Genomic DNA, 23,048 nt, shown 5'->3' with positions numbered 1-23,048 from the left:
TCCAGGACAAAGAAAATTCAAATAAAACATACAAGCAAAAACTCAACGAAGAAAAATACGGTTCCATAATTCCACAGGCTGATACATATGGTACTGAGATCATCGTCGTTACATGTATTCAAGGAGAAGGATTGTTGCATTGGATGAGATTTATGCCCAATGACTTCCCAAGCCTCTTCCACTTATCGGGTTTCTTGATTCTCGCATTATCCAGTCTGCAGACTGCAAGCCAGGAAGTAAAAACAGAATTCAAAGCCAATCTCTCCTAAATAAAATAGGAAGTGAAACAAAACCCTCTAAAAACCAGAAGCAAAAGTGAGAGGCACCAAGGAGGACCACCCACACAGATAGTGAAAATACAGACACTGAGTGGTGAGGTTGGCTTGCTTTGATTCCTGGCACATCCCTGGAAATATTGCTAGCTCCCATGGTTATAAGAAAGGAGGCTGGTTGCAGATTTTGATGCTTTTGTTCTTGTGCTAGTTAGTCTAGAGCTCTTCCTGAAATCTTTTCTTACTGCTTCTGCATTGCCTGGTGAAAGCAGTCTTGGGAAGCATGTGCCTTCTGCCTATCTGAAAAGGTACATTCTTGCTTGTTTCTATTCAGAGTCATAACGTGAATTGGGGTGAAATATCGGCTGCCCATCACACTCAATCTATTGGTGTTAAGAATCTGTTCTTTGAAAGGAATATTGGAACTGTTGGGATACAGTCTGAAGTAACCAGGGCTGCTTTATTATACAATCCGCACTGGTTTCCCAACCCTCCCTCCGCCAATTTTTTTTTTTTTATTATGCTGGTTACTCAGTCATACTAAACATAAAATAAAGTGAAATAAATAAATATGTAAAACTCAGAGTGCACTGAGTCTTTTCACTGTCAAGCTGGCTCAAATGTTCTCAAAGTTTATCGGAGAGCTTGGTTGCCCTGTTGAAAATAGCATTGTGCAGTGAAACAGAAAATAAGATGTCATGGCAAACTAAACATCTTCACTTTCTGGACAAATATCTAAGTTGACTGGAGCATAGAGGGGCCTAGGTATGATCAGAGAGAGGAAGCCCGGCTTCCCCGTCCCATGTTTTAGGCTTCCTTGGGATTCAGGTGAACAAGTGGGTAAAATTCACCAATACCTGGCTTCTGCTGAAGACTTTGGCACTTTCTGGCCAGCTCAAGTCTACACTTAGGCAGCTCCTTCATATGTTGAAAGTGAAGATGTTTAGTTTGCCATGACATCTTATTTTCTGTTCTACTGCACAGTGTTATTTTAACCAGGGCAGCTTACTCTCTCCCTGATAACCCACTGAGACTGGATATCTGCAAGCAACTCCCATTAAAATGAATGGATATTAAAATCACTGTGTGTGTGTGTGTGTGTGTTCCTGTGTCTGTGTGTGTAGAAATGAAGAGAGGCCAAGAAGTAGAGGGGCTGGGAGGAGAGAACAGGGAAAAGTCAAATTACATTTACTTATTAGCTTGTTATTTAATCTGTTTACAACTCTCAGTTAAAAATGGGGATAACAATTCTACTAATCTGAGAGGGAGGCTGTTACGAGGATTAAATAAAATATCTGGACCAAATCAAGCACCCTATGAACAAAATCAAATGAATACTTGGCAATATTAAATACCCCATTAATGTTAGCTATTATTTTATTATTTACAAAAAATAAGGAGGGAAAGAAGAAAAACAGAAAGTAAAGACATTTGAAACCTGTAGAACACTTTGGAGACAAACGAGAAGAGATGATCTTATTTCTTTACAGTGATTATATCCAGGCAGTCAAACTCATTCATCCATTAAATACACCAGAGCAAACACCTGCAAAACACTGAATAACGAAAGTGCAGGACCGTACCAGACATTGTCGGCATTTCATTAATATCCCCTCAAATCCATTATAATTTTTCTGCTTTACTTGGATGCTTTCCATCCAGCAGCTAGAACTCCTGCCTCTTTTCGGAGGACTCCCTCAGTCTACTTAGAATCCACTTTGCCTGAGGCCAAAGTGCCTGAGGATTTTCACTCTTTTGAGAACAGCATGTAAGGAATGACTGATAGGAGACACATTTGCTTCCCCCCTTCCCTTCCTGGTGCCCATCTCCACTCTCTTCCTGTTTTTACCTGACACATCCTAATAAATCAGTTTAACCTGAATTTTTGTCTCAGACTCTGCTTCTTGGGAATCTAGCCTAACATGAGGATGTCCCTGACTTATAACTAGTTGTTTCGAAAAAATTTTTGGAAATGAGTTTGGAAGTCAAAAAATACGTTTTTGTAGAAAATATCTTAGAGATGTTCTTACAATCCACAAAGCTTATGTAACCCATCAGGTAATTAAAATACTAAGTGTTTCTAGAAAAACTCGCTATAGAATTTTACTGTTGCTCTATAGGGACAAAATATAACAGGAAAAAAAATACAAACAAAAAAGCAGGGTTTACCTTGAGTCTCAATAGAACTTAGGTTGTCAGAGAATTTCTAGAAATTTCCAGGAATATAAGAAGCTGCTGAAACAGGCTTCCCCGCACCCCCAGTCTTTCTTTTCTTCCCTTTATGAAAATGTACCACAGACAATCACCACTCTTTTTTCTCGAAGGAATGAAGGGGCCTTTTTGATGACAAATAGTGTAGAGAGAAAGAAGCATGTGGGAGGGTCCTAAGGGGAAGAAAAGGTGAAGGGAGGGAAGAGATGCTCTTATGGGCTAAAGAAGCAGTTAGAAAAAGAGAGACTTACTGTAAATGAGGGGAAAGGAGATGCCATCAGGCAGTGCATAAAAAGGACAAAAAAGAACAGGTGTATATCCCCAAAGAGGTATAGGAGGTTAATCTTTAGGTGGAGAACTCAGGAACAAGAAATTGATGATGAAGAGGAAAGTATTACAGAAAGACTTGAGGAGGGTCAGGGCAAAAGAAGAATGTTCTTGGATATCTTTTCTCTTATTGTCCCCTTTCTAGTCTAGACACCAGTCGTCTTTAATCCTGTTTGCCCAGTCTGGAGACCTACAGCTAATGTAAAGGAGTCCTGAATTTCTTTCCCTCATGAGTTCTTGAATTATTTTTATACTATTGACATTTATACCAGCAAGAAATATGTCCTTGATCATTGAGCAGGATTGGTGGTGACTCAGATTTCATCTTCTGAGTTTAACTCAAGGGGTTGGATTAAGCAACTTTTATGTCACTGAGACAACTATGGGATATAAAGGGGTGAACTAACCATCATTAATTGTTGGGAAATAGAATAATTCACTTCAGAACAGTTGAGTTTTATTTGTTTAAGAAACACTGCTGGTTTTGGGGGGGGTGGTAAGGTAAACAGTCCTTACTCTTCCTGCGTTATCAAGAATTAAAGAGTTATATCTAGAAAGAACTAAACTGACTAAATTTGTATATTAAAGTTACTAAAGTTTAGAGGCAGGAGATGGAGTGGGGAAGCAGTCAATGGATGCGGTAGAGGACAGAGAAAAGAAATGCCAGAAGACGGGGTAGAAGAGACACCCAGCCAATTACATAAGCTCAGAAACTCCCTTCTGTAAGGAACGGCTGATAAAGTTCTAGAAACTATAACTTCTGACATTGTATTTTGACACAGTTGACTTGTCATAGGCAATATAGCCTAGCATATTCAGAGACTCTAGAGATAACACTAAGGTGCTTCCCCCAGGATGTCACAAGCACTCTCAAATAGTTCCATTTGGGGATTAAAGGAAAGATCACTACAGAAAACTCTTAAGACAAGGGTCAAAAATTTGCCTGCCTACAGGCATCAGGGAGATCACATCAACCTATAAATTGATTATAAGGAGTCAAAGCAGAGTGGTGGAATGGTAGGCCTATCCACTTGGGCTATGATTCACCCAAAATAATTCACACTGAGGATTTTAAAAGAAATCTGAGTTGGCAAAACAGCATAATTAAGGGCTGAATTCAGCCAGACAGTTGACATGTTTGGCATCTGCTCTGATCTGGGAACACCCAGGAGCACCATGTTATACAAATTTTGTTTGTGGTGTACAGATTTGTTCCTTCCTCTCTTGTGGTTGTGGACATGACGCTACACAAAGACATGTTGTTATAATTAACAGGAAAATGAAATAAAACAACCTCATCTTTAATTAAATACCACCTCTTTTAATTAAACATCACACTAGCTTTTGGAATTTTGGATCTGATGAATTTTACCCAAATTCCTTTTGAAGGGATGTTGATGAACTCTCCAAACAGATTAAAGAACAAACCTGACAATCTGTAGAACCAGAGCTCTAAATTCTGCCTGTCTAGAGTTGCAAATCAGAGCATCTGGTTTCTCAGGAGAATGCACCTCTGCTTGTTGTTGCTTAATTTGATCTGGCCACTGGTGGTGTCCTTGGATTTCTAAGAGCAAAAGAGTATTATTCAAAGAAACAATTTAGCATAAGCCTTTTTACACAGTGATAATTTCTAGGTTGCTGGATATTCGAACATAGAAGAAAATGCTATTTAAAACAAGTTATTTCAAAATGTGTAAGCTTATAAGTAGGTGACTATTTGTAATAAATTATGTAAACTGTGGAAAACTTACAACAAAATTAATTTGAAGAGTATTTAATTAAATAAATATCTGGGTCCAGCGCGGTGGCTCACGCCTGTAATCCCAGCACTTTGGGAGGCCGAGGCGGGCGGATCACGAGGTCAGGAGATCGAGACCATCCTGGCTAACATGGTGAAACCCCGTCTTTACCAAAAATTACAGAGAATTAGCCGGGTGTGATGGCGGGCGCCTGTAGTCCCAGCTATTCGGGAGGCTGAGGCAGAAGAATGGCGTGAACCCGGGAGGCGGAGCTTGCAGTGAGTTGAGGTCGCTCCACTGCACTCCAGCCTGGGCAACAGAGCAAGACTTTGTCTCAAAAATAAATAAATAAATAAATAAATAAATAAATAAATAAATAAATAAATATCTGTGGCAGATTGTGAAACTGGCCACAATTCTCCACCCCTACCTGTATATGTACTTTTGCATTGTGACTTTGCAGTTCCTTCCATTAAGAGGTAGAGTCTATTTCTCCAACCTTTGAATCTGGGCACCTTCTGTGACTGCTTTGGCCGGGAGAATGCAGCAGATGTGACATTGTATTCTGAGTCTAGGTCTTCAGTGACTTTATAGCTTCCTCTTTCCCTCTTGGAACTATGCCATGCTGTCATATGAACGAGGTAGGGCTAGTCTACTGGATGATGAGAAGTGTTTTCTCTTTTCTCCCAGTTTTCTCTTTTCTTCCAGTGTTTTCTCCCAGTGTTTTCTCTTTTCTCCCAGTGTTTCCTCTTTTCTTCCCAGTTTTCTCTTTTCTCCCAGCTGACGGCCCGTCAGTTGTTCCAAGAGCTGCCTAACTGACTGAAGGCCAACTGCAAACATAATAGTGAGCCCGGTCAAAGCTGGAAGAATCATATAACTGAGCCTAGCACAAATTGCCAATTCACAGAATCATGGACTGAATAAATGGTTGTTTAAGCCCCAAGTTTTGGGGCCATTTATTATATAGCAAAAGTACCTGATATAATAATATTAACAATAATGCTAAATAATTGGATTATCATTATTTTACTATCATAAAAAGCATCATAATGATAACCCAAATTATTTAGTATATCCTGAAAGTAACATGATCATAGCTTGTAGTAGTTTTCAGCTTTTCATTTCACACTCCTTAGTTCTCTAGTATCTAGAATCAGTTCAGAGGCTTCCATTTAATCACCAATACACACACATACCTGTTTAAAACAGAGTTTAGGTCTGACTTCTCCAATTGCTGTGGCTCCCAATCTCTAATTGTCAGCACACTGTGGCCCTGGATCAATATTTATTCCTTAGCTCTCCACCTAGATATTCATTGTGTCTGGTTCCTTACATCAATGAGGGTCCAGTCAGAAAAACAGAACCATATAAGTTGTTTTTACAGATGGAATTTAATATGGGGAATTGGGTAAACAACTATTGAAGGACTTGAAGGCAAACAAGGGAACACTGCAGGAAGAAGCCACATACTCCAAGGACTAGAGAACAAGGCAGGAGGGGTTGAATCTATTGGAACCTAGAGGCTTGGAGGAGCACTGTGGAGCTGAGACTCTCCCTTCTGAGGAGACGATACTGCCTGGACAATGCTGATACATCCATAGGGATGCAGTGACAGTATTTCTGGGAATGCTGAAAGAAGACAAAAATTGGAACCTACTGCTCCTAAAACCAACTGCCGCTTCAAGAGGAAGAGCCATTGGTGGCTCATACTAATGGGAACAGCAAGCAAGCAGGAAGGAATAAATCCCGTCAACCGCCCCCTGCCTTTCAGCCTCCCTCTGGAGTTCCTCTTGATAGAACCTAACAGGAATCATTCAGCTTGCAAAGAAAAGTTGTGGTTTCTAGAGTTCCAGCAGCAGCATCAAAGAACAGAGTACAGAAGGGTCAGTTTAGAGTTGAGATACTACAGCTTAATAATTGTCACTTCCCATCTTTATCTTGAAGACTCCTTGAACATGGTTTTCTTCTTTTCTTTAAGTGCCCACCTTAGAGATCCTGGACTTGAAGCAGCAGACACTTGAAACACAAAGTAACATAGTTTGGATGCTTGTTTTCTTCAAATCTCCTGTTGAAATGTAACCCTCAATGTTGGAGGTGGGGCCTAGTGGGAGCTGTTGGATCTTGGGGGTGGATCCCTCATGAAGAGCTTGGTGCCACGCCCTTGGTAATGAGTGAGTTTTCACTGTATGAGTTCACATGAGAGCAAGTTTGTTTCAAGGAGCCTGGCACCTCCTCCTCTCTCTTGCGCCCTGTTTTGCCATGTGACATGCCTGCTCCCTGTTTCACCTTCTGCCATGGGTAAAATCTTCCTGATGCCTCACCAGAAGCTGAACAGATGCTGGTGCTATACTTGTACAGCCTTCAGAACTGTGAGCCAAACAAACTTCTTTTATTTATAAATTACCATGTCTCAGGTGTTCTTTTATAGCAATTTAAAATGAACTAATACACAAAGCTAATGCTTTAACAACTTTTGGTTAAATAAATGAATATGAGGCTATAAAGTTATTTTAATACCTCCTTTGTTTTAGATGCTGTATTGAGTACTTTTTGTTTTTCTTCTTTAATATTCTCATTTGATAGTCACATGAGGAAGAAGATAATAGTTCTCCATTCTTGTGTCGGTGTCCAGTTAGAAAAACAGAAATCTACCTAAGTATTTTAACTAGAGAGAATTTAATATATAAAAAGGACTACAAAAATGGAAAGGTCTGGAGAAATAAAAGGAAAAGGTGATGGTACCCAGAGCTCATCAGTTTGCACTAACTGCTGATACTGACCGAGCTCCACTGCTGCACCTCTGCACCTGTGTGATGGGCAGAACCAGCCCTACTGCTGCTGAGCAGGAAGCCTGGATGCCCCTCCCTCTTCTCTTGCTACAGCAACTGCCTTGGCTGTGGAAGCCGCTGTCACTATTGCAGGAATTTGTAGTCACCTACTTTGCAGCTGTAGCAGTCAGCACTATTTTAGAAAACTGCAATCACCTGAAGTAGCCTACGGTTCCAATGTGGTTATTGCTGGATCCAGAAGCAGAAAAACAGCTTTGGCCTTCCATCTGTCTTCTAGATCTCTAGAGAGTGCCTCTCTTTGGTGGACTTTAAAAGAAGTCATCTGGTAAGGGAGTTTGGGAAATGTAGTTTTGAAGCTTCTGGCCTTGGCAATGTAAAGAATAGTATAGAAGAACAAGTGTGGGGCTGAGACCAAAGATAATATCTGGAATGGTTTCCCCTTTTGTCTACTCACATCTGTACACATCTGTATATGTTCTACTCTCATGAACTTTTATCAACAACATCAACGAATTTGTGCTTCTATTTAATACAATGCAATTATCCCTTGCACAAAGATACTTTTACCCTCTTCCTAAAGGAAAAATATAAAGACCAATTGGTTAACCATCTCTAGTATGTATCTCAATTGGTCCAATCCATTATTTTTTCATCTTCCTTGCTCTAACAGCTATATAATCCATTTCCATATGTATATTACTTAGAGTTTTGCCAATATAGAGAACAAAATATTGCAATTATTTGGTAAATAAAGGCATATTCTTCAAGGCCAGATTTTAAACTTTTGCCCTGAGGGTTGCTGGGATTTGATTCTGGTTGTGGATATGGAGGTCATGAGAGGTGGAAGGAGTGAATCTTGAGAAGAATCAGTATCCCCTTGTAGGGCAACTTCCATGGATGAAGTTATTAACAGGGTCTTCTTGTAAGAGAAGACTATCATGTCTTCCCAGGGTGGGAAAGAGAGACCGCTCTTACTAGCAAGAGGGCTTAGGTGATCAGGAGTTCCTTAGATTTGAATAAAGTCATCTTGATGGTTCCATTCCAATTCTCAGGATTCCACTCCTTCCAAATCAATCCTAGACTCCCACATAAAAGATCCAATGAGTTCATGAATTCAGATTCATTGTAATTGTCCAATCTGTGGGATACAATTTTGGATCATATCAGTCATATGGCTAAAAAGGTAAGGGAATTCTTTAGTGCCATCACAGAAGCTTTCAGGTTCTGTGACTAGACTTTGAGTTGAGAGATTAAAGTTCTAAACCTGTCATTTCCTTTCTGTAAGCTCTCCAGGAAAACCAGAAACAGCCATTCCACCTCTTCATCTTGTAGTCATTGCTCCCAGTGTCACCCTCACCCCACGGTTACAGTAATCATTGCCATTATTACGACACCTCTTAATTATCCTCTGGGGCCTCTAAGGCATTGCTGCTGTCCTGCTGCTCCCACATCCAGACTCAGAAGCAGAAAAAAAATGACTCTCTTTGCCAGTTGCTTTTAAATCTCCCTTCAGTCTCTCTCACTGGCAAAGACTAACCCATATCTAGCTGGCATCAGAGGCTGAAAAATGTAGTTTTTAAGCTTACTGGTTTGGCAGTAGTGAGCAGAACAAGGACAAGCACTGGAGTATAAGTCAGTGGGTTATTATTATACCCATTTTAAAGATAAGGAAACTGAGGTTAAAGAGCTTAAATAACCTGCCCAGTTTTGAGATGTTACAAAACTTGCTTGAGGCTAGACAACTAATATACTGCAGAAAAATTTGTGGTCTTTCCACTGCATGTTATGTTCCCAGGAACCAATTGTCAGACAGTCTTAAGAATAACAAGGTGCTGGAATTTGAGCATTTCCAGCTTCCTCATTTCATTTTAGATTCAGCAACCATTGCTCCCAACTGATTTGGAGATATGGATTGGCCTCCTTGCCATCATTAAAGGTTCAAATTATGCAGGCATAAAGAAAATGCAGCAGTCCATTAAGAGGCAACCATAGTATAGTGGTAAAAGCCACAAATTGCTTGGTTTTGTAACTCGGCTCCATCACTTATTAGTTGTCTATCCTCAAGCAAGTTTTGTAACATCTCAGTCCCTCAGTTTTCTCAACTGTGTAATAGTGATAATAATACTCCCTGTCTCACGTAGTTGGTGTGAGGAATAAATGAGTTAATCCACGTAGAGTTTATAGAACAGTGCCTGGTTCAAAGAAAAAGCTAGTTATTTTATTTAGTTGCATTTGACTACTAAGAGGCTCCTAACAATAAAGCATTATCTTCCAAGTTTTTTTTCCAAACCAATTGTGTCTACTGAGAACTCTCAAGAGATATGGATGCAAAAAATCTCCTAAAAAATAAAAGGCAAGGGAGGACCTAGGTGTTTCAAAGAAAAAGGGAGCATTGAAGAAAAGGAGTCCTGGAATGAGGGTGAATGTCCCTCATGGGGTGAGGGAATCAGGAGGCCAGCTACAGCTGTGGTCTGAAGCCATATTTTGTGACCAGCCAGGGGTAGAAGAACCAAGAACACTGCCTACTCCCTGGGCAACAAAGAGTGCTTAGGCATTGGGCACTGTAAGAAAGCAAAAGAATACAGTGCTTTAATAGGAAGTGAAGCCACACCCCTCAGGCATCCTGGGCAAGGTGCAGTCTGAAATATGAGGCTGGGTAAACTGGTTGACCTCTAAAACATATCCCCAGGTTGTGTAAGACTGAACTCTGTTCTGAGTGATAGCTGCTGTTATTTATTCCTTATTCCTTCTTTCTCTTATTCAACAACTATTTGTGAAGCAATAACATATATGTGAAACTGTGTTGGGCCCTGAGGGCTGAAGAGACCCGTATAGGTTGTTTGCATTCTGTTAGGTCAGTGCCTTTTAGTTGTAACTTCAAAAACCTCACGTCTCTGAACCTTTAGGCTAATACCCAAGATGAATATTGATAAGTATTTGAAAAGAATAATAACTTTCATTCATCAAGCTGCTTCTCTGTGTCCAGCCCACTTTATGAACATCTCACTTAATTCACATGATTATCCCATGAAATAGATTCTAATATTGTACCTTTTTACAGATAAGAAAGCTGACATGTGGAGAGGTTAGATAATTTACTCTATCACACAGGAAGGTTCTGAATGGGGATTCTGATTTCCCCTAAGAGATACAAGGGAAAACCTGATTTTCTTAAGACATACTTTCTAAGGAATCCCTGTCTTCAAGGCGATAGTGGAAAAAGTATTCTTCAAGGAATCTCTGTTTTCAAGAGGTGTAGCAGAGAAAGGAGTGAAGTCTAGTTACTGAGACGTTTTTCATAATTACTTGGGTAGTTTACTAATGAAGAAAGAACTAGGCAATACTTCATTATCCAGTGGAGCTCTTAATGTCCTGGAGGGGTTTGGTCTGAATAGTGTGTGTGTGTGTGTGTGTGTGTGAAGAATGACAAAATATCTGAATATGATGCTGTAACTGCTCCCCTGGAAAGTCTGGTGGTCTCTGCTTCCAACTCAGTAGAAAACCTAAAATGCACCAAACTTGCTGGAAAGGGACAGAGCACAGCAGAATTTGGCCCAAACCCTAGTCCTAGGTGAAGGGATGCTATTCTCCGCTGGTCTTAAGTCTCTTTTATTATTCATGGTACCTGTCTGATTGCATAGATAGGGTTAGGAAGGTCGGTGCAGCATTAATATGTTGAATTGGGTGATGGCATGGGCTGGAGATAGAACCTGTCACACCACAGTGATTCTTATTGAGGGGGCTTGATTTGATATTAATATTAATTTGATGCTTCCTCCCATCTTCAAGAAATTTGTCCTACCTAGATAGGAGAATGCCTGAATGCTAGCCCCATGCAAAGCAGCAATATATGTTGAGTGTTGTGCTGGGGGTAGGGGAGCTGGTAGCAAGGATAGGAAGGATTAGGATTATCTACAATGTTCAGTGTGAGGCTCTACCATGGATATTTTGGAAAGTGTGTATAAAGCCCTTCGTGGGAGTTTAATAAGTTCCATATTTTGGCCCAAATGTCTAGTGCCCATGTATGTCTATCTATTCAAAAGCATAAAAGCCAGTACTTAGGAAAGGGACATGGCCACAGAGTTATCATCACCACTTCTCAACCTTTACTCCAGTTTAAACAATGATCCTTAACCTGACTGCACAAGATAATCATCTGGGAAGCTTTTAAAATAATTGTGCATGCCTGGGCCCCAGACTGGTGTCTTAGTCTGGTTTCTGTTGCTTATAACAGACTACCTGAAACTGGGTAATTTATAAAGGAAAGAAATTCGTTTCTTGCAGTTACAGAGGCCAAGAAGTCCAAGGTTGAGGGGTCGCATCTGATGAGGGCTTTCTTGCTGGTGGGGACTCTATAAAGTATCAAGGCAGCATAGAACTGTAAGGGGGCTGAGTGTGCTACCTCAGGTCTCTCTACCTCTTCTTATAAAGCCACTCATCCCACTTGATGACAACCCATTGATTCATTAACCCACTTATCCATTAATCCATGAATAGGTTAATCCATTCACGGGGCATAGCCCTCATGACCCAACCATCTTGTAAATGCCCCACCTCTCAATACTGCCACATTGGGGATTAAGTTTCAACATGCGTTTTGCAGGGGACAAATATGCAAACCATAGCACCCAGGTTTATTGAGTCAGAATCTCTGAGATTAGGCGTGAGCACAGGTGTGTTAAAAACAACTCTCCACATGATTTGAATCTCCATTTAGAATTTTAAAAAACCAGGATACGCTGTCTTTAAAACCTCTTCAAATAAAGCAAAAGGGATGAGACCTCAAGGACCATGTACCCTCTAAAATCCTCCCCACCCCATTCCCATCCTCCCAAGGCTTCAGAGATGGCTCTTCTGGGCAGGCATGAAAAGCATGCACGAAAAGCAGGCTTCAAGCCTAGTTCTGGTAACTTCTCTATTTCACATGCTACTTGAAAACACATCAGAATCACCAGAAAACTTGTGAAAACACAGATCTCTGGGCCCTACCCTGTAGTTTCTAAATTAAGTGGGTCTGGAATGGCACCTGAGAAGGTGCTTTTCTGATCAGTTCCATGTGATGCTGAAGCTGATGCTGATAATCTAAAGACCACACTCAGAACCACCGACAAACACAGATGAAAGTTCCAGCCAGTACAAAGATCTGTGTGAATGCTAAATAACTTCTCTAACTAGCTTTTTCTTTTAAAATTTATTTTTTATTTTTTTTTGAGATGGAGTATCACTCTGTCACCTAGGCTGGAGTGCAGTGGTGCGATTTTGGCTCACTGCAACCTCTGCCTCCTGGGTTCAGCGAGTTTCCTGCCTCAGCCTCCCAGGTAGCTGGGATTACAGGTGCATGCCACTATGCCAGGCTAATTTTTTGTATTTTTAGTAGAGATGGGGTTTCACCATGTTGGTCAGGCTGGTCTTGAGCTCCTGACCTCAGGTAATCTGCCCGCCTCGGCCTCCCAAAGTGCTGGGATTACAGGCATGAGCCACTGCAGCTGGCCTCTAACTGGCTTTTCTTATGGATGACATTTTGTTTTCATCTGGCTGTCGATACACCACCTGAGCTTAGTGCAACATTTCTTGTGCTCAGGCAATGAATGGGCTTATGATTTTGAGCCTGACTGTCAGAAGTTGCACCAGTGTTTGTGATGGTAGACACAGCCCAGTGTCCTGGATCCAGGTAAGCTTCGTCTCAGGTTACACTAGAAAATGGCAGTTGCAGGAATCTGGGGGCCTGTTTAGAAACATGCTTTGCACTGAAATAATAAACCAAAACCTTGTGCTTGAACTGAAAAGTTGCTACTAGAGTGTGAGGAAAGGTAGAACTGTGTTTCTTCACATCCCTAGGATGGATCCTGGGGTAGAGTGGGCACTCAGTAATGGTTTGCTGAAGGAAGGTTCCCCCATGTGCACCCCTCAGGCCAAAGCCTAGCCTTGTCCACACTCCTGGGCTCAGCTGAGATTAAACAGAGCCAGTCTCTAATGGAACTGGAAAGTCAACAAGTCCTTCATGAGTGCTACCATTGTCTGATTCCCTTTTCCTTTCAGCAGTTCTAGGCATTTCTGCAACCCTCCCCCCTGCCATTTCCCAACAGTTATATGAGACCATGTGTGTTGTTCTAGCCAATGGTATGTTAGGGGTGACCTGAGTTATATTTCTAGGCTGAGGCAGTGAAAAGCCTGGAAGAGCCATGGGTGTTTTCTCAGGCTCTTCTCTCCTGTCCTTGTGAGTGTGAAGGAGGTCTTGTATTGAGATGGTCAAGCCTCAAAATGGAAGCAGTCTGGATGCTGGGTCACTACACGTAGGATAGCTGCCCCGGAGAGTTGCCTAGACCCACATGAATGAGAATAGAGTTTGTGTGTTCTTGATCCTGAGATGTAGTTTTGTTCTAGGTCTTGAGATTTTGAGTCCCCATTGCCTTGCCTTCTTTGTTGATTCAACCTGAAGTTCAATCGGTCACACTTCTTGAATGCTCCACGAAAAACAGAAAACAGTGGAAAATAATCATTTGTTTTCTTGTGTAAGGACTGCTTGCATTTGAGGATGAATGAGGCTCAATGTGTTGCATCTCCCTCTAGACATTTGTATATTGTATACTGTATCCCTATAATTAGAGGGAGTGAGAATGGGGAGAGGGAAAGGAATAAGGAGGAAGAGAAAGATGGGAAAGATATGGAAAGAGACTTTCTTTGGATTTAAAACTAGTTATTAGTGATCGTGTGGACCTGTAGAGAGAGATTTAGAGGGATGAGGAAGTTTCATAGTACCCTTGATATTTGATATACTTACTTGTAAGGGTTGCCTTGAAGGCAAACTTTTTCTTGGCAGGATTGCTATAAAAATAAAAGAGGATGCCATATTTGAAGCAAAACCAGTACGTATTTGTTTCCTTCACCCCAATCTTGCAAGATCGACAGCTACTAACCAGATTTTATAAATGAAGTCACTTTGCCTAGAAAGGGGAAGTATCTTGTTCAAGTTAACAGCTCACAAGTGGCAGAGCCAGGACTCCCACCAGGGTCTGTCCACCTCCATGTGTATCACATTTCCAGTGCTCCATGTTGGCAGAGTTTGCTCGTTTTCAGACATAACCTAAAAGCCTCCATACATATCAACCTGCCTTCCATTTTTAGAAGGGGATGAAGCTGGCATGTCTTTCCTGAAGTTCAGAGCCTGCTTTGCCTTAGCACAAGCTCTCAGATTCCACCCTTTAGCTTCTCCTTTGACTGCCACCTTGTCTTCTCTACTGATCCAGAATGCACCAGGGCAAGCTTACCTCCCTTCCAGACCAAGCCCATCTCTGCAACCCAAAGCTCCAGCCTCCAGGATTCCTGAGGGAAGACTCCTATACCTAGCACACTGGAATGGGGTTTAGGTAATGCAAGAGATGCTGAGGGGACACTGGACCTCCCTTACCCCCAGGTTACTTCTGGCATGAGCAACCTCATCTAATTCCCTTGATACACTGTGCAAACACTACTGTCTTCCCTCTGTGCTGTGCAGTCAAATATGCTTGAGAGCACTGCCCTGGAACACATTCTACCTGCTGAGAGGAAAAGCTGCTAGAAAAAGAGGCTGTGATCTGAGGAGAAAGGAGATAAATGGGTGGATAACAGGTATAAAGTTTTTGTAAATAACCAGGTACTATAAGTGCTTATGTTATAAGGAGTGTATATAATGACCCCATTTGTGATTTGCGTTGTGTGTCTGTTAAATTAATAGCATTTTGAATTGCTTTCCATTAGTATTTAAAAGATTTATCACGTTCCCTTTTTTGTGCCTTTAACATTTTTTTTTTAAATTTTTCCATAAGTTATTGGGGGTACAGGTGGTATTTGGTTACACGAGTAAGTTCTTTAGTGGTGATTTGTGAGATTTTTGTGCACCCATCACCCGAGCAGTATACACTGCACCCTATTTGTAGTCTTTTATCTCTCGCCCCCCTCCCACCCTTTGCCCCATGTTCCTTTATAAATGGCTGCATGTAGTTCATCCTACGCATGTACTATAATTTACTTAACTAGTCCCTTATTGATGGATGTTTAGGTTGTTGTGGTTCTTTTGCTATTGTAAATAATCTTGTAGTGAACATCCCTACATATAGGATTCTCTCTCTTTTCCTTTTTTTTTTTTTTTTTTTTTTTGTGCATACTTGTGAGTATAGCCAGAGGATAAATTTGAGAAATGTAATTGCTAGGTCAAAATGTATGGTCTTTTAAAATTTAAATAGTTATTGCTAAATTTAGAGGCTTTAAAACGTACATAGTCAACTTTGTTAGTCTCTTTTTCCATTATGGTTTATGGGTTTTGTGCCATGCTTAGAATGGCCTTCCCTCTATAAAAAAACCCTTCCTTCTACTGCTTTTATGGTTTTATCTTTTTAATGTTTAAATATTTGCTCCATCTGGAATTCAAGTTAATGTAAGGAGTGAAATAGAGATCAGGCTTTATTTTTTCCCAAATGGCTAGCCAGTTGTCCCAACACTGTTTACTGAAAAATTCGTCTTTCTCTTACTGATTTGAAATGCTGCTTTTATCATGTACAAAACTTCCACGTGTGTTGGGTCTATTTTTTTTCAATTCTCTGCTCTGTTACATTAACTCTTCTGTCAAATCCTTTGTGAGTTTTAATTGGTGTAGTTTGATTATATATTTTAATATGTGGTTGGCTTAATCTCTGTCATTACTTTTCCTTTTCAGATATTTTCTGGCTATTTTTATTGATTAATTTTATCATTAAACTCACATATGATTTCATTGAATAAAAAATGCTGCAGGTATTTTGATTGGGATGACACTCAGTGCAGAGATCCACTTAGGAAGAATGAGCATCATTCATTAATCTTCCCATTCTTAGGAATATACTCTTAAAAAAAAAAAAAAAACTCAGTCATGTCGTTCTTTATTTTTATTATTTATTTATTTATGTATTTATTTTTACAGATTTTTTTTCTTTTTTCTTTTTCTTTTAACTTTCATTTGAAGCTCTGGGATACATGTGGAGGATGTGCAGGCTTGTTACATAGGTAAACCTGTGCCGTGGTGGTTTGCTGCACAAATCAACCCATCACCTTGGTATTAAGCCCAGCATCCATTAACTGTTCTTCCTGATACTCTCCCTCCCTCTGACCAGGCCCCAGTGTGTGTTCTTTCCCCTGCCATGTGTCCATGTGTTCTCATCATTCAGCTCCCACTTATGAGTGAGAACATGCAGTGTTTGGTTTTCTGTTCCTGTGTTAGTTTGCTGAGGATAATGGCTGCCAGCTTCATCCACATCTCTGGAAAAGACATACCTTCATTCCTTTTTGTGGCTGCATAGTATTCCATGATATATATGTACCACATTTTCTTTATTGAGTCTATCATTGGTGGGCATGTGGGTTGATTCCATGTCTTTGCTATTGTGAACAGTAGTCCTTTGTATTTATTAAATTTTTTTTGTTGCCTTTCTTCAGAAATAAGTAAAAGTATTTTCCTTATTTTGATCTTTCACACTTATTTCAAAGTTTATTCCTTTTTGAAGAGATGGGAGTAAAAGGATGATTTTGGTTGTAATATTAAATGCAATACTTTTTAAAATATATTTTGTAACTGAATACAGAAAAATTACTTTTTAAACTTTGCAGGCATTTATCTTACTAAATTCTATGTTTCTAATATTTTTCAGTTGATTCTCTTGGCTTTTTCATGTACACAATCATAGCACTTAAAATAGTGGTACTGTGTCTGTTCCAACAGGAAGTCTTCTAGTACTTTGACATTAAACATAAAGCTAGCTTTTGAAGTATGTGTTTATGTGTGCACATATATATTGGTATACACATATATGTGCACATTTATTTATATATGTGCAAGCATGTCTGCACATTAATCAAGTTAAAGAAATTTTTATCTATTTACATTTTGCTACAAATTTTTATTGTAATTCACATTAAATTTTGTCAAGGGTTTTCTTTACATCTATCAAGATGATCACATTATTCTTTTCATTTGATCTATTAATATAATGAATTATATGAAAATATTATTTTCTAATCTTTAACCTTTCTTGCATTCCTGAATGAATTCTACTTTTCCATGGGTTGTTCATGTAAAAAATTATTATATTCAATTTGCTTATATTTTATTTAAGATGTGCTTATCACATCTATAGACTAATTAGCCTGTATTTTCTTTTTGTGCTATCTTAGGCAGGCTTTGACAAATATTTTTCTAGTTCCTTTATTAAAATGAGTTTGACAGCATAGCTGGGCTGGAAATGAAAGTACACACATCGGTGAAGCAAGGAAGTTGATGTTCAGGTTTAGGGAGTGACATGTTTAGACAACAGGAGCCTGATGTGTGTGTGTGTGTTGTATTTCCTTTTTTTTTTTTTTGAAACAGAGTTTTACTCTTTTTGCCCAGGCTGGAATGCAGTGGTGCAATCTAAGCTCACTGCAACCTCCGCTTCCCACGTTCAAGCGATTCTCCTGCCTCAGTCTCCCAAGTAGCTGGGGTTACAGGTGCACGTCACCATGCTCGACTAATTTGGCATTTTTAGTAGAGACAGGGTTTCACCATGTTGGCCAGGCTGGTCTTGAACTCTTGACCTCAGGTGATCCACCTGCCTTGGTAATCCCAAAGTGCTGGGATTACAGGTGTGAGCCACAGCGCCTGGCCTGTGTGTTGTATTTCTTATGAAGGAGGTAGGACATAAATTAGCTGAACTGAGGTCTCCAAACCTCTCTTTAATTCACCTTTCTATCAGTGAAAACCAGTTTGAGCCTGTATCCTCAAATTCATGAGTAAATTGTTCATTTACTTTTGAATGATAATAGGTACGCCTGTAGTTATATATTAAGAAAGTTCAAGAGAAGTCTTTAAATACTTATCAAAGGAATTGAAATTTTATAAAGTATTACGTCATGTTTCCTATGACTTAAATACCACTCAAGAAATTATAGATTTTTTTCTAATAGGTTAGTGTTAGGTACCAGCTAAAATTATAATATGCTCCTGAGGCGAGGTCTATTTTAAATAATAATGAGTATAAAATTAATATTATAAATAGTCTTTTTCACAATTTCGAGTTTACTTTTTTTTTTTTTTTGAGATGGAGTCTTGCTCAGACGGAGTCTGACTCACTGCACCTTCCGCCTCTTGGGTTCAAGCAATTCTCCTGCCTCAGCCTTCTGAGTAGTTGGGACTACAGGCTCCCGCCACTATGCCTAGCTCATTTTTGTATTTTTAGTAGAGATGGGGTTTCATCATTTTGGCCAAACTGGTCTCAAACTCCTGACCTCAGGTGATCCACCTGCCTTGGCCTCCCAAAGTACTAGGATTACAGGCATGAGTCATAGCGCCTGGCCATTTCAACTTTATTTTTAACGCCAGCTTCATGTCAGATCTGGTCAGCTGCCACCCTATGACCTAGGCATACAGGGCCCACCTTTTCATTTTCTCATTGTTCACATGTGCTTGCATCATTAGTAACTAGGATCTAGTTCATAATTCTATTTACCTGGGAATATGTGAACACAAAACAGCTAAAGTTTCCAGTGAAGATGCCACTGTCGACCCCATGGGGCACTCATTAGGGAACTGTGAGATCACTATACGACAAGTGGACCAGCAAGGGTGACAGTGTCAACCTATACATTAAAAGTCTATTTTTTTCTTATATTTTCAGATTCAAGTTAAATATAGATTATCAATAATTCATATTGAATTTATCTATTGAGATAATCTATATAAAAATTCTAACTTTTTTTCCGTTACACAGGGTAATCTGTATCCTGCCTTCCCCATTTTGGAGAAGCTCAGGAGACCTAGTGAACCAGTCAGGAGACCTGATAGAGGGCAGCAGGGGTGCCAGAGGCTGGAGGCCAGTGGGTGGCTGTGCATCTAGGAGAACAGACATGTACGATGGGCAGCAGGTGGCAGATGGAGCTGAAAAGACTGGAGAGTGAGTGCGCTGTGACGAGTTCCAGATTTTTTATCAGATTTGAGTGGGATGGGAGTGGGGATGCCTATCACAGAGGGTAGGGACACAACAGGAAGAGTTTGTGAGGCAGATGATGACTTTGGAGGGCACCTAGTTTGCTCTATTCATTGGGCTGGTAGACATGGGGATCTGTAACTTGGGAGACAGGTCAGGAGCGGTCTGGGCTGGAGTGGGAAATTTGGGGTCCTCTGCATACAGTTGGTACTTGAATCCCTGTGGATGGATGAGCGCACCCAGGAGGCATAAGCAGTCAGTGCTCTGGGTACAACTGTGGTTAAGGGCAGGGAAGAAGGTGCCCGTGAAGCAGGTATGAAGAGTGGCTGGCACTGTCTCCTGACCTTGTGAAAAGTTTGAGCAACCTGGCCGACCCAGCCCTTTCCACATGCCTGGAAGTAGTGAGCCTGTCACTGGCCCCTCAGTTCCCATCATAGGAGTGTGAGGCGACTGAGCCAGATATGTGGCCTGTGCAGGCCTGGGCAGACAGTCACAGCCTGCAGAAGCTGCATCCTCTTAGGGCCAGGGAGGGCCATCCCATGAACATGCCAGAGTACTTCAGAGAGAGCTGCACCTGGGCTCCCTCCTTCTGACAACTCTATTTTGTTGGCACCACACATAAATGTGACATTACGAGGAAAACTGGGGTCCCATGACAATTGCTCCTTCAGAGGCTTTACATTTTTAAAAAACATGCATAAGCTGTACAGTGACCATGGGGTCTGAAATGGTAGGTTCTAATTTGCAAAAGGGGAAGATACTACCTAATAGTTACAAGGCTAGGTTTTAGACGCAGGTTGCCTGGGTTTACCTTCAGGCCCTGCCATTTACTACCTATAAAGGTTTGGGCAAATTAGTTAACTTCCCCAAGCCTCAGCTTTCTCATCTGTAAAACAGAAACCATAATTTGTTGTGAGGTTTCAAAAAGAAGATCCATTTAAAGCTCTTAGTATGTACTAACTGCTCAATCAATGTTAGCTGGTTTTATGCCAGTGTGAGGATGACCTAAAGACAGCATGGTCAGGCTGGTCAGAGGGGCATCAGGAAGGGGGACTGGCTTCTGGCCAGAGCTGGAGGGTTCTCATCCCAGGATCCCTGGGGTTGATAAGGTCAGGGAAATCTGGCCACCTTTGTTCAGTGAATTATCACTTCCCAGATATGTGCACCTGTTTCTTCCAAACACCCAAGGCTGCTCAATAGCTAAGTTGCTATTTGCATTTTTTGATTCAGTTAATGAAATAGTTCATAGTTTTACAATAACTCTTCATAAAAAGCTACTATTTTATTTGTTCATTTGATTAACAACTGGTATAATACTTTCTAAGCAAATGAAAAAGAGAAAAATTAGGGGTGGCTTGGGCTCTTTGTGGAATGACAAGAGACACTGATATTTCATGCTTGAAATAATTCTATATATCTATTCTTACAGTAAGTAAGAGAGCATCTTTTATTGGGTTTTAGGATAGCTAAGAGCCATCAGGTGTCAGAAATTAAATAATTGTGGAGGAAAACTCAAAATTGAGAATAGGACTTGTGTGGTAGCTCATGCCTGTAATCATATAATAAATATGTATCTTACTTTGGGAGGCCAAGACAGGAGGCTGAGACAGGAGGATTGACTAAACCCAAAAGTTCAAGACCAGCCTGGGAAACATGGGGAGACACCATCTCTACAAAATAAATAAATAAATAAATAAATAAATAAATAAATAAAGCTGGGCAGGGTGATGTGTGACTGTGGTCCCAGCTACTTCAGAGGCTGAGGCAGGAGGATTGCTTGAGCCCAGGAGGTCAAGGATGCAGTGAGCTGTGATTGAGCCACTGCACTCCAGCCTAGGTGACAGAGTAAGACCGTTGTTTCAACAACAACAGCAGCAACAACAACAACAACAACAACAACTGGGAGTATTCGAATATGAGTTGATTTTTAAAAATCTAAATGGGGAAGGCTGGTATTTTGAAATTTCTGTGGTAAAGGACATTACCACCGATTACAGAACAACAGGACTCTAATGGTAGCATAGCCTGAATATACTGTTCCTGAAAATCTTTTGTAAGCTCTTCATGGTCAATGTATAATTTTTACTATGTATTTTTTTATTGTGGTAAAATACGTGGAATATAAAACTTCCACTTTAACAATTTAAAAATGTATAATTCAGCAGCGTTAAGTACATTCACACTGTTACCTCTATTTAATCTGGAATGTCTCCATCACCCTAAAGGAAGCCCCATAGCCATTGAGCAGTCACTACTCATTCCACCCTCCCCCCGCCCCTGCTAACCACTTATCTATTGTCTGTCTCTACGATTTGCCTATTCTGGATATTTCCTATACATGGAATCATATAATGACTACATATTTTAAAAATATGAATAACAGTCTTTTTATTAAAGGTGAAGGGTTAGATGTGGAGAATTATGCACTCTCCCTCCTAAGACTCTGTTAAATAAATATAATATATAAACCAACAAGATCACAGGGATTGGTAGAGAAGACATCAGTGATAGGAAACTTAATTTTAGATGCTGGAAGGTAAATAGAAAAGCAGAGAGGGAAACCATCGCCTGAAGTATGGATTGAACAGACAGCCAATTTGCCCTCAGGATCCTGGGGAGTAACTGGGAGGTGCCATTTAAGAAGTGAGGAGGCACAGGGCTGAAGACAGGGGATTATCACTAAAGATGGACTCACATCAGTCAACCCTAGTCTTCCATCACCCACCACCTCATCTGCAGAATGTCAGTGATCAGGTGTCCACTCCATCACCTCAGAGGTGGCTCAGAGGTTTTTCTCTGGATGGTCCTGTGTGTTGACAACTCAGGGTGCCCCAGCAGCCCTGCCTGCTCAGTCTAAAGCAGGGCTCACCAGTCAGCAAGCCTTACCTAGTGACCTTCAGCTTACAATCATTTCTTACTGCCACATTGGTATAAATAGACAATAAAGACTCAACAAGCATTTGAAGAAGGCTTCCAGCAGGAAAAAAATAAAACTATACAAAAAGAATGCCAAATCTGAATAAGAGGGATAATCTAGGGAACTGAAAGACAAAACCAAAGCTTTAAAAACCAACAAAAATGAATCAGTATCCAAATTAGTATTTTCATTGGTATCCTCAAAAAATTAGGGAAAGATAGCTATAGCTCTTAGAAATTAAAAAGATTATTGCAAAATAAAAAATTAAATATATGTTAGAAGATAAAATGGAGACAATCTCCTATAAAGGAGAGAAGACAGCGAGATAAAAAATAAAAAATATATAGAGGATCTGATCCAGGAGGCCTAACATCTGATCAGTAGTTATTCAAAAGAAACCCCAGAGAGAAGGGAAGGGAAAAAATTATTTTAAAAATACAGAAAATGTTCCAGAGCTGAGGGATACATGTGGAAACTTTTATTTAAGATGCACTAAGTATCCAAAATAATTAATTTTAAGAGGGCTCACATTAATCACTTTTATCATGAATTTTTAGAAACTCAGGGATAAAAGACAATCCTAAAAGCTTCCAGAGCAGAAAGAAAAAGAACACGTACAAAAAACAAGAATCAAAATGGCGATAAACTCCTCAACATCAGTACTGCATATTAGAATACAATGGTGCACTTTGGGAGGCCAAGGTGGGTAGATAACTTGAGCTGAGGAGTTCAAAACCAGCCTGGCCAACATGGCAAAACCCTATCCCTACTAAAAATACAAAAATTAGCTGGGAGTGGTAGCCTGCACCTGTAATCCCAGGTAC

Source organism: Piliocolobus tephrosceles, chromosome 2, assembly GCF_002776525.5.
Source record: "Piliocolobus tephrosceles isolate RC106 chromosome 2, ASM277652v3, whole genome shotgun sequence".
NCBI lineage: Eukaryota > Metazoa > Chordata > Mammalia > Primates > Cercopithecidae > Piliocolobus > Piliocolobus tephrosceles.
The sequence above is the reverse complement of the archived record's forward strand: the minus strand, read 5'-3'. Positions refer to the sequence as shown.